We start from the raw sequence: 16,604 nt of genomic DNA, 5'->3' as shown, positions 1-16,604 counted from the left end.
GAAGATCTTGTCCGCATCGGCAGCCAGCTCTGCGCAGTCTGTGACTTCCGACCTGGCTAGGGCAGCCTGAACTTGCTCCGGTAGCTGGCTGAGGAATAGCTCCCTGAAGAGGAAGCATTCCGGTTCGGAGCCCAGGAGCGTGAGCATTTGGCTCATGAGCTCGGACGGCTTGGAGTCCCCGAGGCCTGGCATATTGAGCAGCCGGTGGGCGCGCTCCGACTTCGTGAGCCCGAAGACCTGTAACAACCGCGCCTTTATCGTTTCATACTTGCGATCTTCTGGTGGATTACCAAGCAGGCTGACGATCTGCGAGGCTGTGGCGCTGTCGAGAGTGGAGACCACGTGATCCGCAACGATGTTCCTGATTGCGAACTGGGCTTCAGCCTGGATGAACCACGCGGCTGGCTGTTGCTCCCAGAACTGTGGTAGCTTCAAAGCAACAGCGTTCGATTCCATGTTCAGTAACTTCTGCGAAAACCGTTCGCAAAAGTCGGGGTCACCAATGTAGGAATGTCTAATTCCTATCCAAAAGACTGAGGTCCACTCAGGCGATCAAATAAACGAGGTTTAATGAAAACTAACAGAGTTTAACGGATAATTACAGGAGAACATCGAATATAGGTCTAGTCAGTTCGGAGGCTCCATGAGGACTGCTTGGGCGGTCCCGTGGCTGACGTCATTGCGTTTACCCGCGTTATTAAAGTGATCGCGCTCTATACATGTAAACAGTGAAAACAAAGATACAGACTCAGGCTGTAGCTAACATATTATTAAAGGGAATTATATACAATTGATCGGAGTCCCTTAGTGGCTCCGCCACAGTACCCTTGTTTAAAAAGGGAGAAAGGGATAGACCGAGTAATTACAGGCCGGTCAGCCTAACCTCGGTGGTGGGAAAATTATTGGAAAAACTTCTGAGGGACAGGATTAATCTTCATTTAGAAAGATATGGATTAATCAAGGATAGTCAGCACGGATTTGTCAAGGGAAGGTTCTGTTGTTATTTCGTGTCTGACTAACTTGATTGAATTTTTTGAGGAGGCAACAAGGAGGGTCGATGAGGGTTGTGCGTTTGATGTAGTCTATATGGATTTTAGCAAGGCTTTTGATAAAGTCCCGCATGACAGACTGGTCACAAAAGTAAAAGCCCACGGGATCCAGTATCCAGATAGAGAGGTCAATAATCAAGGGGCAGAGATTCAAAGTAATTGGTCGAAGGATTAGAGGGGAGTTGAGGAGATTTTCACCCAGAGGGTGGTGGAGGTCTGGAACTCACTGCCTGAAAGGGTGGTAGAGGCAGAAACCCTCACCACATCACATTTAAACAGTACTTGGATATGCACTTGAAGTGCCGTAACCTACAGGGCTACGGACCAAGAGCTGGAAAGTGGGATTAGGCTGGAGAGCTCTTTGTCGGCTGGCACAGACATGATGGGCCGAATGGCCTCCTTCTGTGCCGTAAATTTCTATGATTCTATGATTCAAGACACCTGAGAGGGTCACAGACACAGACACATTCATAGACACAGGCGCAGACAGTCACAGAGTGGCAGACACAGTCACAGATGCAAACAGTTGCAGAAATGGACGTAGACACAGTCACAGACACAGATAGAGTGGCAGACACAGTTTGTCGCAGACACACAGTTACAGATAGAGTCGGACACAGACACAGTCCCAAACATAGTCACAGACACAGATAGAGTCGCAGACGCAGACACAGACAGAGTTGCAGACACAGACAGTCATAGACACAGATAGAGTCGCAGACGCAGACACAGACAGAGTTGCAGACACAGACAGTCATAGACACAGATAGAGTTGCAGACATGGTCACAGACACAGACAGTTAAATATAGAGTCACAGACGCAGACATAGTCACAGACACAGATAGAGTCACAGACACGGTCGCAGACACAGACAGTTACAGATAGAGTTGCAGACACAGACAGTTACAGATAGAATCGCAGACCCAGACACAGACCCAGACACAAACAGTTACAGATAGAGTCGCAGACCCAGACACAGACCCAGGCACAAACAGTTACAGAGTCGCAGACCCAGACACAGTCACAGACCCAGTCACAGACCCAGACACAGTCACAGACCCAGTCACAGACCCAGACAGTCACACAGACACAGTCACAGACCCAGACACAAACAGTTACAGACACAGACCCAGACACAGTCAGTCACAGACCCAGTCACAGACACAGACCCAGACACAGTCACAGACCCAGTCACAGACCCAGATACAAACAGTTACAGAGTCACAGACCCAGACACAGTCACAGACCCAGACACAGTCACAGTCACAGGCCCAGACACAGTCACAGTCACAGACACAGTCACAGACCCAGTCACAGACCCAGACACAGTCACAGACACAGTCACAGACCCAGACACAGTCACAGACTCAGACACAGTCACAGTCACAGACACAGTCACAGACCCAGACACAGTCACAGACCCAGACACAGTCACAGTCACAGACACAGTCACAGACCCAGACACAGTCCCAGACACAGTCCCAGACACAGTCACAGACCCAGACACAGTCACAGACCCAGACACAGTCACAGTCAGTCACAGACCCAGACACAGTCCCAGACCCAGACACAGTCACAGACACAGACCCAGACACAGTCACAGTCACAGACACAGTCACAGACCCAGACACAGTCCCAGACACAGTCACAGACCCAGACACAGTCACAGACCCAGACACAGTCACAGTCAGTCACAGACCCAGACACAGACACAGTCACAGACCCAGACACAGTCACAGTCACAGACACAGTCACAGACCCAGACACAGTCCCAGACTCAGACACAGTCACAGACACAGTCACAGACACAGTCACAGACCCAGACACAGTCACAGACCCAGACACAGTCACAGTCAGTCACAGACCCAGACACAGACACAGTCCCAGACCCAGACACAGTCACAGACACAGACAGAGTCGTTACGTTGATAACATAAACAAGCCCAGCTTATTGTCTAAATGATGGCGGGTGTTTTCTTTTTGCAGTTTTGGGGAATTGTGACTGGTTGGAGACAGTTGGGGCGATGCTGATGAATACTGCACAGGTGATCCAATTTCGGTCGAGTCAAGAAAATCTCAGGTGCACAAGGTGTTCAGGGCTCTCAGCACCTCTGATACATTACGTTTTGTGTACCACGTGCGATGTTACCGTGCCATACCCAGAGCGTTCTGTAATATGTCCTGTTTCACGCTCACGCAGGTTGCATGAATCCAGTTGTTCTGGAAAATCTTCCAGTCCGAGAGAATAAGGTGCTTGTAGGTCAACGTGAGACGAGGATGTGAGTGGGCTCAGCTGGGCAGCTCCACAAGGGCTGCGGGACTGTGGCTGTGGCCGATACCTACCCTCAGATCAAGGAGCTGAGGTCGAAGCTAACAGTATCAGTCCTGATGTAAGCCTCTTGTTTACCATTTACAAAGCAACAATGAAAGTGGCTGAGGAAATGTTTACAGCCTAGAACAGCTTTCCCAGTATTAGGGGGCAGAGGAGTGAACACAGCAGCTAAGGACTAAAAAATCTAATATAAAGTGTAATTTGATTTAACTATAAGCTGACATCAGAATAAACCGCACACGGCCAATATTCTGAATGTATGTGAGACTTTTATTGAGTACGGTGCTAATAGGCAGTACACAAATCTCAGAGTAGAGAATGGAGGGGCCAGGTCCACTCATGAATCTCAGCTCCCTCCAGAATCTAAATAAAAACATATTGCAGATGAACAGTTTTATAAAGAACTATTTCAATAATTAAAATAATCACAGGTGAATAGCAAAGCAAAAGATTTCAATTTTGAAGTGTTATATATAAAATGTTTTACATTCAATCTAAATAAGTATATACAGTCCAACTTGTCTAGATCATGCTCTGCTCCTTCAGTTCCATTTTATTACTCCTTTTGTCTTCTCTAAGTGGCTTTGGCCTCACCCCTGCTCTTGTTTGAAATGACAAAGTGGCTTAGGTTGAAGCTCACTTCCTCTGGTGGTTTGGGTTGAGTTGGGTTGAGTTGAGTTGGGTTGAGTTGAGTTGGGTTGAGTTGAGTTGGGTTGGGTTGAGTTGGGTTGAGTTGAGTTGAGTTGAGTTGGGTTGGGTTGAGTTGAGTTGGGTTGAGTTGAGTTGAGTTGGGTTGGGTTGAATTGAGTTGGGTTGAGTTGAGTTGGGTTGAGTTCAGTTGGGTTGGGTTAAGTTGGGTTGAGTTGGGTTGAGTTGAGTTGGGTTGGGTTGAGTTGGGTTGAGTTGAGTTGGGTTGAGTTGAGTTGAGTTGGGTTGGGTTGAGTTGGGTTGAGTTGAGTTGGGTTGAGTTGAGTTGAGTTGAGTTGGGTTGAGTTGAGTTGAGTTGAGTTGAGTTGAGTTGGGTTGGGTTGAGTTGGGTTGGGTTGGGTTGAGTTGGGTTCAGTTGAGTTGGGTTGAGTTGAGTTGGGTTGGGTTGGGTTGAGTTGAGTTGGGTTGAGTTGAGTTGAGTTGGGTTGAGTTGGGTTGAGTTGAGTTGGGTTGAGTTGGGTTGGGTTGAGTTGGGTTGAGTTGAGTTGAGTTGGGTTGAGTTGGGTTGGGTTGAGTTAAGTTGGGTTGGGTTGAGTTGAGTTGGGTTGAGTTGAGTTGAGTTGGGTTGAGTTAAGTTGTGTTGGGTTGAGTTGAGTTCAGTTGGGTTGAGTTCAGTTGGGTTGAGTTGAGTTGAGTTGGGTTGAGTTGAGTTGGGTTGAGTTGAGTTGAGTTGGGTTGGGTTGGGTTGAGTTGAGTTGAGTTGGGTTGGGTTGAGTTGAGTTGGGTTGAGTTGGGTTGGGTTGGGTTGAGTTGAGTTGAGTTGTGTTGGGTTGAGTTGTGTTGTGTTGGGTTGGGTTGAGTTGAGTTGAGTTGGGTTGGGTTGAGTTGAGTTGGGTTGAGTTGAGTTGGGTTGAGTTGAGTTGGGTTGAGTTGGGTTGAGTTGAGTTGGGTTGAGTTGAGTTGGGTTGGGTTGAGTTGAGTTGAGTGGAGTTGGGTTGAGTGGAGTGGAGTGGAGTTGAGTCGAGTTGTGTTTAGTTGAGTTGGGTTGGGTTGAGTTGGGTTGAGTTGAGTTGGGTTGGGTTGAGTTGAGTTGGGTTGAGTTGAGTTGGGTTGAGTTGAGTTGTGTTGGGTTGGGTTGAGTTGAGTTGAGTTGGGTTGAGTTGAGTTGGGTTCAGTTGGGTTGAGTTGAGTTGTGTTGGGTTGGGTTGAGTTGAGTTGGGTTGAGTTGGGTTGAGTTGAGTTGGGTTCAGTTGGGTTGAGTTGGGTTGAGTTGGGTTGGGTTGGGTTGAGTTGAGTTGGGTTCAGTTGGGTTGAGTTGTGTTGGGTTGGGTTGAGTTGAGTTGGGTTGAGTTGGGTTGGGTTGTGTTGAGTTGGGTTGAGTTGAGTTGGGTTGGGTTGTGTTGAGTTGAGTTGGGTTGAGTTGGGTTGAGTTGGGTTGGGTTGGGTTGGGTTGGGTTGGGTTGAGTTGGGTTGAGTTGAGTTGGGTTGAGTTGGGTTGGGTTGTGTTGAGTTGAGTTGGGTTGAGTTGGGTTGAGTTGAGTTGGGTTGGGTTGTGTTGAGTTGAGTTGGGTTGAGTTGAGTTGTGTTGGGTTGGGTTGGGTTGGGTTGAGTTGAGTTGGGTTGAGTTGAGTTGGGTTGAGTTGAGTTGGGTTCAGTTGGGTTGAGTTGAGTTGTGTTGGGTTGAGTTGGGTTGGGTTGAGTTGAGTTGGGTTGAGTTGAGTTGAGTTGGGTTGAGTTGGGTTGAGTTGAGTTGGGTTGAGTTGAGTTGGGTTGGGTTGTGTTGAGTTGAGTTGGGTTGAGTTGAGTTGAGTTGAGTTGGGTTGAGTTGGGTTGAGTTGAGTTGAGTTGGGTTGAGTTGGGTTGGGTTAGGTTGAGTTGAGTTGAGTTGGGTTGAGTTGGGTTGGGTTGTGTTGAGTTGAGTTGGGTTGAGTTGGGTTGTGTTGGGTTGGGTTGGGTTAGGTTGAGTTGAGTTGAGTTGGGTTGGGTTGTGTTGAGTTGAGTTGGGTTGAGTTGGGTTCAGTTGGGTTGAGTTGAGTTGTGTTGGGTTGGGTTGGGTTGGGTTGAGTTGAGTTGTGTTGGGTTGGGTTGAGTTGAGTTGAGTTGGGTTGAGTTGAGTTGGGTTGAGTTGGGTTGAGTTGAGTTGTGTTGTGTTGGGTTGGGTTGGGTTGAGTTGAGTTGAGTTGGGTTGAGTTGGGTTGAGTTGAGTTGGGTTGAGTTGAGTTGGGTTGGGTTGTGTTGAGTTGAGTTGGGTTGAGTTGGGTTACATTCCATTGTAGGCTGGCTTTGGAGTGCACTGGGATTGTTTCAGATCCCCACTACTCTGATGTGCATCTGGTCTTTATTGTGAACAGCACCACCTAATCATGGTATTTGCTAAATCTATCAGTTTAGCAGAACGTCAGATGACAAGTCAGATTGCAGGCGTTCCCAGAGACTTAGCCCATCAGACATTACCACTGTTACAACCAGCCTGGTTCGGACTAAAACTGTCTCGTGTAAAAGCTCTGCAACATTTATAGTCAATCTGTAAATGCCACGAATCTTCAGAAGCAGTTACCAGTGGCTATTTGGTCATCTGAGACTAGAGTGCAAGTGACTCACTCTACCTCCTGTGCTGAATGATTCTATGATTCTACCAGGGCTCAGGAAATGGATCAGAACTTTTCCAATTGGCCTATCCCCAACAATGTTCCAAAGCTGACAATTTCTAGACATTTTGGACTGTACACTGTCTGAGTCATGCAACAAAAAACTCAAACCTAACCAAGTGCCATGCCCATGAATCCCTTTAATAACTAAGCTCACAACACTGTTCCCTTGGTTCGAACTCTCCCTGGGGTACAGTTCCTGAAGGTGCTGACTCTCACTGGGGTACAGTTCCTGAAGGTGCTGACCCTCACTGGGGTACAGTTCCTGAAGGTGCTGACTCTCACTGGGGTACAGTTCCTGAAGGTGCTGACTCTCACTGGGGTACAGTTCCTGAAGGTGCTGACTCTCACTGGGGTACAGTTCCTGAAGGTGCTGACTCTCACTGGGGTACAGTTCCTGAAGGTGCTGACCCTCACTGGGGTACAGTTCCTGAAGGTGCTGACTCTCACTGGGATACAGTTCCTTAAGGCCCTGACTCTCACTGGGGTACAGTTCCTGAAGGTGCCGACTCTCACTGGGGTACATTTCCTGAAGGTGCTGACTCTCACTGGGGCACAGTTCCTGAAGGTGCTGACTCTCACTGGGGTACAGTTCCTGATGGTACTGACTCTCACTGGGGTACAGTTCCTGAAGGTGCTGACTCTCCCTGGGGTACAGTTCCTGAAGGTGCTGACTCTCACTGGGGTACAGTTCCTGAAGGTGCTGACTCTCACTGGGGTACAGATGCTGAAGGTGCTGACTCTCACTGAGGTACAGTTCCTGAAGGTGCTGACTCTCACTGGGGTACAGTTCCTGAAGGTGCTGACTCTCACTGGGGTACAGTTCCTGAAGGTGCTGACTCTCACTGGGGTACAGTTCCTGAAGGTGCTGACTCTCACTGGGGTACAGTTCCTGAAGGTGCTGACTCTCACTGGGGTACAGTTCCTGAAGGTGCTGACTCTCACTGGGGTACAGTTCCTGAAGGTGCTGACTCTCACTGGGGTACAGTTCCTGAAGGTGCTGACTCTCACTGGGGTACAGTTCCTGAAGGTGCTGACTCTCTCTGGGGTACAGTTCCTGAAGGTGCTGACTTTCACAGGGGTACAGTTCCTGAAGGTGCTGACTCTCACTGGGGTACAGTTCCTGAAGGTGCTGACTCTATCTGGGGTACAGTTCCTGAAGGTAGTGACTCTCACATGTGCCAATGTTGCCGTTGCCCAACACCCACGCACGTGTTCCAGGAGAGGTTACTGGTCCTGTGATCAGGGGTACGTGTCCTGGCTGATCGTTTCCCCTTCCCTCGCCCAGGGGCACTGAGACTAGTTCTAAAACTCCTGTCACTGTTCTGACTGAAATCACCAGACTCAGCACAGACTGGAGTTGAGACCTGGTACTGGAGTGGGGCAGGGGCCTAGTGCTGTTTCATAAGGAAAAGGGAAAACATAATGTGTACATCAAAAACTGTGCACAGAACCGAATGGTGTGAGCCTGTGAGTTACAACAAGAATGTATAATTGATAAAGAAGTCACTTTCTAATTTCATTTTAAGGCAAATACTCACTGGACTTGTCTTTGTAACTTGTCTAAGGGCAGGGAGATTACCGGGCTGGCACCAGCTCAGAGCTCGAGTTTTCCTGCACCTGTCATTTACGTTTATACCAGATTAAATATTGCTTCGCTGTTTAGACAGAGGAAATTGAATTTGCCAAAGACTTTGTTTTTAAGGCAATAACAATACAAACAGAAAAACATACACATTGATTGGAGCTACAGTCAATCCTGTAATTGTACAGTGCCCTTTAATATAGTGCTGTGCCCAGTAATATTGTCACTTGCCCTGTAATATTTAGTGTAGGACCAGTAATGGAAGCATAACAGGTAGAGAATTAAACAACTGCTGATATCTTCCACGGATAGTAACTGATCAGAGACTGACTCCATAAAGACGCTTTGTTCATTATCTCCTCTCCTGGTCAGTTTCACTCCCTCACAGATGATTATAAATACATAAGCGTAATAATAGTGTCTGTTTGTAAAGGGTTTAAAAAGTTAATATTTGGTTAAAGTAGTGTCTCTCTTGGTTAGCTACAGTTAAAGCTCACCCGACAGCAGCATGCCGGGTCTGGGAAAGAGTTACTGAGACCCAGACAAACATTTCCACCTTGGTTTGGGAATCGTGGCCTCTGTTTGAAGAGTTTCTTAAAACAACAAACTTGCAAATTGGTCCAGGTTAATGGGGCACAGTGACCCTGAACTCACAGCAGGTGGCGACATGATGCCATCTCGACAACAGCAGCTTCAGCTCAAGAACCGCTTCACCAAATAGAGAGAGAGAAGGGACAAGGAGATTACATAAACCCTCCGATACAGACTTCTGGAAAACAACCAGCGTTATATAAATGATTGTAGCAGCCAGTAACTTTCAGTTTATTGCATAGATATCAAACTTCCCCCAAATTAATTACACAGAGTACCGAAAGCGACAGAAAAGAGCAACAGGTAATCTTCCGAAGAGCCCAGATTAACCAGGAGATAAAAACACAACTGAGGGAACAGTGAAGGCAAATTCGCCACCGTGCAGAGAACAGGATCCGTTCCAGAGACACACCGACTGGCTCACGTCAATAACCTGCCAGTTCCACCAGAAACACAGTCTCCCCTTTATAGACCTACAGTGTTATACAGTGACAGACCTGTACCCCCCAGTACTGTACCCCAGTGTTACAGTGACAGACCTGTACCCACCAGTACTGTACCCCAGTGTTATACAGTGACAGACCTGTACCCACCAGTACTGTACCCCAGTGTTATACAGTGACAGACCTGTGCCCACCAGTACTGTACCCCAGTGTTATACAGTGACAGACCTGTACCCACCAGTACTGTACCCCAGTGTTATACACTGACAGACCTGTACCCACCAGTACTGTACCCCAGTGTTATACAGTGACAGACCTGTACCCACCAGTACTGTACCCCAGTGTTATACAGTGACAGACCTGTACCCACCAGTACTGTACCCCAGTGTTATACACTGACAGACCTGTACCCACCAGTACTGTACCCCAGTGTTATACAGTGACAGACCTGTACCCACCAGTACTGTACCCCAGTGTTATACAGTGACAGACCTGTACCCACCAGTACTGTACCCCAGTGTTATACAGTGACAGACCTGTACCCACCAGTACTGTACCCCAGTGTTATACAGTGACTGACCTGTACCCACCAGTACTGTACCCCAGTGTTATACAGTGACAGACCTGTACCCACCAGTACTGTACCCCAGTGTTATACAGTGACAGACCTGTACCCACCAGTACTGTACCCCAGTGTTATACAGTGACTGACCTGTACCCACCAGTGCTGTACCCCAGTGTTATACAGAGAGAGACCTGTGCCCACCAGTACTGTACCCCAGGGTTATACAGTGACAGACCTGTACCCACCAGTACTGTACCCCAGTGTTATACAGGGACAGACCTGTACCCAGCAGTACTGTACCCCAGTGTTATACAGTAACAGACCTGTACCCACCAGTACTGTACCCCAGTGTTATACAGTGACAGACCTGTACCCACCAGTACTGTACCCCAGTGTTATACAGTGACAGACCTGTACCCACCAGTACAGTACCCCAGTGTTGTACAGGGACAGACCTGTACCCAGCAGTACTGTACCCCAGTGTTATACAGTAACAGACCTGTACCCACCAGTACTGTACCCCAGTGTTATACAGTGACAGACCTGTACCCACCAGTACTGTACCCCAGTGTTATACAGGGACAGACCTGTACCCAGCAGTACTGTACCCCAGTGTTATACAGTAACAGACCTGTACCCACCAGTACTGTACCCCAGTGTTATACACTGACAGACCTGTACCCACCAGTACTGTACCCCAGTGTTATACAGTGACAGACCTGTACCCACCAGTACTGTACCCCAGTGTTATACAGTGACAGACCTGTACCCACCAGTACTGTACCCCAGTGTTATACACTGACAGACCTGTACCCACCAGTACTGTACCCCAGTGTTATACAGGGACAGACCTGTACCCAGCAGTACTGTACCCCAGTGTTATACAGTAACAGACCTGTACCCACCAGTACTGCACCCCAGTGTTATACAGTGACAGACCTGTACCCACCAGTACTGTACCCCAGTGTTATACAGTGACAGACCTGTACCCACCAGTACTGTACCCCAGTGTTATACAGTGACAGACCTGTACCCACCAGTACTGTACCCCAGTGTTATACAGTGACAGACCTGTACCCACCAGTACTGTACCCCAGTGTTATACAGTGACAGACCTGTACCCACCAGTACTGTACCCCAGTGTTATACAGGGACAGACCTGTACCCAGCAGTACTGTACCCCAGTGTTATACAGTAACAGACCTGTACCCACCAGTACTGTACCCCAGTGTTATACAGTGACAGACCTGTACCCACCAGTACTGTACCCCAGTGTTATACAGTAACAGACACCACTAAATCTCTGTAGAGGGCACTATTTTCCCTAACATTGGTGATTACTGAGTGCTGATGTCTGTCCTGATCATTAACACAGCAGCCAATTTGCTGCTCATGGGACCTTGCTGTGTGCAATGTGATAATGACCAGATAATCTGTTCTGGTGATGTTGATTGAGGGATAAATATTGGCCAGGACACTGGGGAGAAATCCCCTGCTCTTGTTCAAAATAGCGTGCTCTTGTTCAAAATAGCGGCCATGGGATCTTTTGCGTCCAGCTGAGAGGGCAGACAGGGCCTCGGTTTAACATCTCATCCAAAAGACCAGGACATGTGGGTTTACAACAAACTGATTTTGGGCAATAGCAAAATACTGCGGATGCTGGAAATCTGAAATAACAACAAAAAACACTGGAAACACTCATCAGGCCAGGCAGCATCCGTGGAGAGAGAAACAGAGTTAACGTTTCAGGTATGTGACTGCTGGGGAGGGGGGGGAGTTGTTGGGGGAGGGGGGAGGGGGATGTTGGGGAGGGGGAAGGGAGAGGGGGGTGTTGGGGAGAGGAAAGGGGAGGGGGAGTTGTTGGGGGAGGGGGTGGGGGACTTGTTGGGGGAGGGGGAGAGCGGAGGGGGAGGGGGGAGTTGTTGGGGGGGAGGGGGAGAGGAGTTGTTGAGGGGAGAGGGGAGGGAGGAGGAGTTGGGGGGAGGGGAGAGGGGAGGGGGTTGTAGGGGAGGGGGTGGGGGAGGAGTTGTTGGGGGAGAGGGGAGGGGAGGGGGTGGGGGGAGTTGTTGGGGGGAGAGGGGAGGGGGAGGGGGTGGGGGGAGTTGTTGGGGGAGGGGAGAGGGGAGGGGGAAGGGGAGAGGGTGTTGGGGGAGGGGAGGGGGAGGGGGTGGGGGGAGTTGTTGGGGGAGGGGAGGGGGAGTTGTTGGGGGAGGGGAGGGGGGAGGGGGTGGGGGGGAGTTGTTGGGGGAGGGGAGGGGGAGGGGTGGGGGAAGGGGAGGGGGTGTTGGAGGAGGGGAGGGGGAGGAGGTGGGGGGAGTTGTTGGGGGAGGGGGAGTTGGGGAGGGGAGGGGGTGGGGGGAGTTGTTGGGGGAGGGGGAGTTGGGGGAGGGGAGGGGGTGGGGGGAGTTGTTGGGGGAGGGGGAAGGGAGAGGGGGTGTTGGGGGAGGGGGAGGAGGAGCGGAGGGGCAGGGAAGGGGGTGGGGGGAGTTGTTGGGGGAGGGGGAGGGGGAAGGGAGAGGGGGTGTTGGGGGAGGGGGAGCGGAGGGGCAGGGGAGGGGGAGGGGGAAGGGAGAGGGGGTGTTGGGGGAGGGGGAGCGGAGGGGCAGGGGAGGGGGTGGGGGAAGTGGAGGGGGTATTGGAGGAGGGGAGGGGGAGGAGGTGGGGGGAGTTGTTGGGGGAGGGGAGGGGCTGTTGGGGAGGGAGGGGGTGGGGGGAGTTGTTGGGGGAGGGGGAGTTGGGGGAGGGGAGGGGGTGGGGGGAGTTGTTGGGGGAGGGGCTGTTGGGGAGGGGAGGGGGTGGGGGGAGTTGTTGGGGGAGGGGGAGTTGGGGGAGGGGAGGGGGTGAGGGGAGTTGTTGGGGGAGGGGGAGGGGGAAGGGAGAGGGGGTGTTGGGGGAGGGGGAGGGGGAGCGGAGGGGCAGGGGGCAGGGGAGGGGGAGGGGTCCCTTTACATTGCAGGAATCTTTGTGTACCTGGAGTTTTGCTGCTTTCCTGACACTGACCTGCTGGATTGGGCTAAAGTTTTTAAAATGAATCATATTTCAGTGACCGGGAAGCTGATGAACCGGAACATCCCTCAGTGACGGGAAACCACGGAAACCACTTCTGGGTGAAGAATTCGCCGCTCTATATCTGGATACAGGTGCTATTAAAAGGCACAAAATACTGAACAGAATGTCCACAGTTACACCTCTGTGAGTCCTCGAGGCTCCCAGTGACAATGGAGACCAATGACACCCCTCCCCCCACACCCTCCTCCCCCACACACCATCCCCTCCCCCCCACAGTTAGTTTATAATTCCTCATTCTTTCTACCAAAATGTATCACTTTGTACTTTTCTGCATTAAATTTCATCTGCCACATGTCCGCCCATTCCACCAGCCTGTCTGTGTCTTCCTGAAGTCTATCACTCTCCTCCTCACTGTTCACTATACTTCCAAGTTTTGTGTCATCTGCAAATTTTGAAATTGTGCCCTGTACACCCACATCCAAGTCATTAATATATATCAAGAAAAGCAGTGGTCCTAGAACCGACCCCTGGGGAACACCACTGTATACCTTCCTCCAGTCCGAAAAACAACCGTTCACCACTACTCTCTGTTTCCTGTCACTTAGCCAATTCCGTATCCATGCTGCCACTGTCCCTTTTATTCCATGGGCTTCAACTTTGCTGGCAAGCCTATTATGAGGCACTTTGTCAAACGCCTTTTGGAAATCCATGTACACCACATCAACTGCATTGCCCTCATCAACCCTGTTACCTCATCAAAAAACTCAATCAAGTTAGTTAAACACGATTTGCCTTTAACAAATCCGAGCTGGCTTTCCTTAATTAATCCACACTTGTCCAAGTGACTGTTACCTTTGTCCCTGATTCCTACTAAGCCCCTACACCACCAAAGCCCTAACCGCATACACACAACTGAATATCTGTCGTGTTGTCTGCGAACCTCAATGTCAATGCAATACAACATGAAATGACATGAGTCTTTAAAGAAAGGTGAACTTCAGAGCGAGAACCTACACCTCAGAACTGTCTGGTGGGTTCTCATCACAGAAACTATTGTCAGAGATATGCACTTTTCCCACACGGGAAATCTGGCTTCCTTTCTCGTGAAAACCCAGGCAAAACTGGCTCCTAAGTTGGCCGGGGAAATGTCCATCTCTGCCCTATGTTCTGATTTTGGTTATTTAGAAAGTCAGTCTATTTATTCTTATTCCAATACAGATTCCCGGAGCTAAATAAAAGTTACTTTTCTCATTTATAAAGAGCCAGAAGTAAACATTATTTCTTCCTGTACAAACACAAAGCAGGAACGCCCGGTCCCATTTATGTCGAGCTCCTGCTGTTTCCGTCAACACCTCTCACCGTGTTTTATGGTCCCTTAGAATCTGCGGTGTTAGTAACCTCACTCGAGCTATTCACTGCCCCGTCAGACTGCTTCGCATGGCGTGTGCTTTCGATGGGGGACAGGATCATTAATATCACATCAAGGGAAGTGAAGGGCCACACACTTCAGGTGAAGTCCTTCAGAATCACAAAGGTTCCGACAAGAATTTTCTACAAACACAGATCGGCTGCAGTAGTTTTGGCAGTGGGCGTCTCACCTTAGGGAACTTTTCAGCAAGATGGGAAAACAGTCTGTGTGTGGCACAGAATTACAACATTTCCTTCACCTAAGCTCTCCAATTCTCACCTGACGCATTCGAAAATAAAATCTCTTCCCTGTTGAGCCTGGGAAATGGAAGGCACCACATTTACCATAACAAACCTCAGCTCACTCGGCACCAGTTAAACGAGAGGGCATTTTTCTTTGGCCCCAGCTCAGCCCCTGGAGGTCACGCTGTACCCAGCCAGACCAACACAAATTACTGCCATCATTCAGCCAATCATTGTGTCTTTCACCAGAATCATTCTTCCCTTTCAACACGGCCTTCAGCTCCAAATCCCTTCAACAGCACAAGATGTGATTGAGAGACTCGGAGTGCAGCCTCCATCCGCCTGGCTGATGTGGGCCCAGCTCTGGCCGCTCTTTGGGCTGATTGCTCAGCTCAGTGTTGAGCTTGCCCGTCGAAGGGACTCGATTAACTAAAGCCACGCACGGCCATTACACGGAGAGTCCATGAGGAGGAGTAGATTTTACATCAGTCAGAGCTTGTCTTGTACAAGACAGCAGCATTCCGATCAAATCACATCCACAGACTCCACACAATCCCAACAGTAGCTTTCTGTCCCTCCAGTTCGCTCCTCCCAGAGAGGCAGACTCCTGCTGGGATACAGTACAATGGACACCCCCACTCTGCTGGGATACAGTACAATGAGCACCCCACTCCTGCTGGGATACATTACAATGGGCACCCCTCACTGTGCTGGGATACATTACAATGGGCACCCTCCTCCCTGCTGGGATACAGTACAGTGGGCACCCCCCCCACTCTGCTGGGATACAGTACAATGGGCACCCCACTCCCTGCTGGGATACAGTACAATGGGCACCCCTCACTGTGCTGGGATACATTACAATGGGCACCCTCCTCCCTGCTGGGATACAGTACAGTGGGCACCCCCCCCACTCTGCTGGGATACAGTACAATGGGCACCCCCTCCCTGCTGGGATACAGTACAATGGGCACCCCCCTCCCTGCTGGGATACAGTACAATGGGCACCCCCTCCCTGCTGGGATACAGTACAATGGGCACCCTCCTCCCTGCTGGGATACAGTACAATGGGCACCCTCCTCCCTGCTGGGATACAGTACAATGGGCACCCTCCTCCCTGCTGGGATACAGTACAATGGGCACCCTCCTCCCTGCTGGGATACAGTACAATGGGCACCCCCTCCCTGCTGGGATACAGTACAATGGGCACCCTCCTCCCTGCTGGGATACAGTACAATGGGCACCCCCCACTCTGCTGGGTTACAGTACAATGGGCACCCCCTCCCTGCTGGGATACAGTACAATGGGCACTCTCCTCCCTGCTGGGATACAGTACAATGGGCACCCTCCTCCCTGCTGGGATACAGTACAATGGGCACCCCCTCCCTGCTGGGATACAGTACAATGGGCACCCTCCTCCCTGCTGGGATACAGTACAATGGGCACCCTCCTCCCTGCTGGGATACAGTACAATGGGCACCCCCTCCCGGCTGGGATACAGTACAATGGGCACCCCCCTCCCTGCTGGGATACATTACAATGGGCACCCTCACTCTGCTGGGATACATTACAATGGGCACCCTCCTCCCTGCTGGGTTACAGTACAATGGACACCACCACCCTGCTGGGTTACAGTACAATGGGCACCCTCCTCCCTGCTGGGTTACAGTACAATGGGCACCCCTCACTCTGCTGGCATACATTACAATGGGCACCCCCACCCTGCTGGGTTACAGTACAATGGACACCCCCACCCTGCTGGGTTACAGTACAATGGGCACCCCCCACTCTGCTGGGATACAGTACAATGGGCACCCCTCATTCTGCTGGGATACATTACAATAGACACCCCCACCCTGCTGGAATACAGTACAATGGGCACCCCCCCTCTGCTGGTATACAGTACAATAGACAGCCCCACTCTGCTGGGACACAGTTCAATGGACACCCCCACTCAACTGGGATTGGTTCCATGGACACAGGTTGCCCTCAGAACCTCACGCAACACTGGCGAGAGCCCAGTGGGTGTTGGCAGGTCTCTCCCCTGTAGGGAGCCCACGGCTGAAGCAGTGATGTGCTAATC

The 16,604-nt window shown here is 50.5% G+C and overlaps 1 protein-coding gene across 2 annotated transcripts in view; it reads right to left on the bottom strand.

Moving 5' to 3' along the window:
* Positions 1 to 3,631: 3,631 nt before the first annotated feature.
* The window catches only part of LOC147115369 (lipoma-preferred partner homolog), a 377,893-nt gene continuing 364,920 nt past the window's right edge, over positions 3,632 to 16,604 (bottom strand). Inside the window, exon 10 of one of the 2 annotated variants that reach the window (XM_085989630.1) lies at positions 3,632 to 9,032. The gene's annotated coding sequence lies outside the window, so the exon portion shown is untranslated. The remainder of the gene's footprint in view (positions 9,033 to 16,604) is intronic. The other variant, XM_085989631.1, reaches the window with a different exon arrangement.

Source organism: Somniosus microcephalus, chromosome 6 (assembly GCF_052327205.1).
Source record: "Somniosus microcephalus isolate GS21.2 chromosome 6, FLI_Smic_1.0, whole genome shotgun sequence".
NCBI classification, from domain to species: domain Eukaryota; kingdom Metazoa; phylum Chordata; class Chondrichthyes; order Squaliformes; family Somniosidae; genus Somniosus; species Somniosus microcephalus.
Note: the sequence above shows the minus strand (reverse complement) of the source record. Positions and strands in the feature narration are given on the sequence as shown.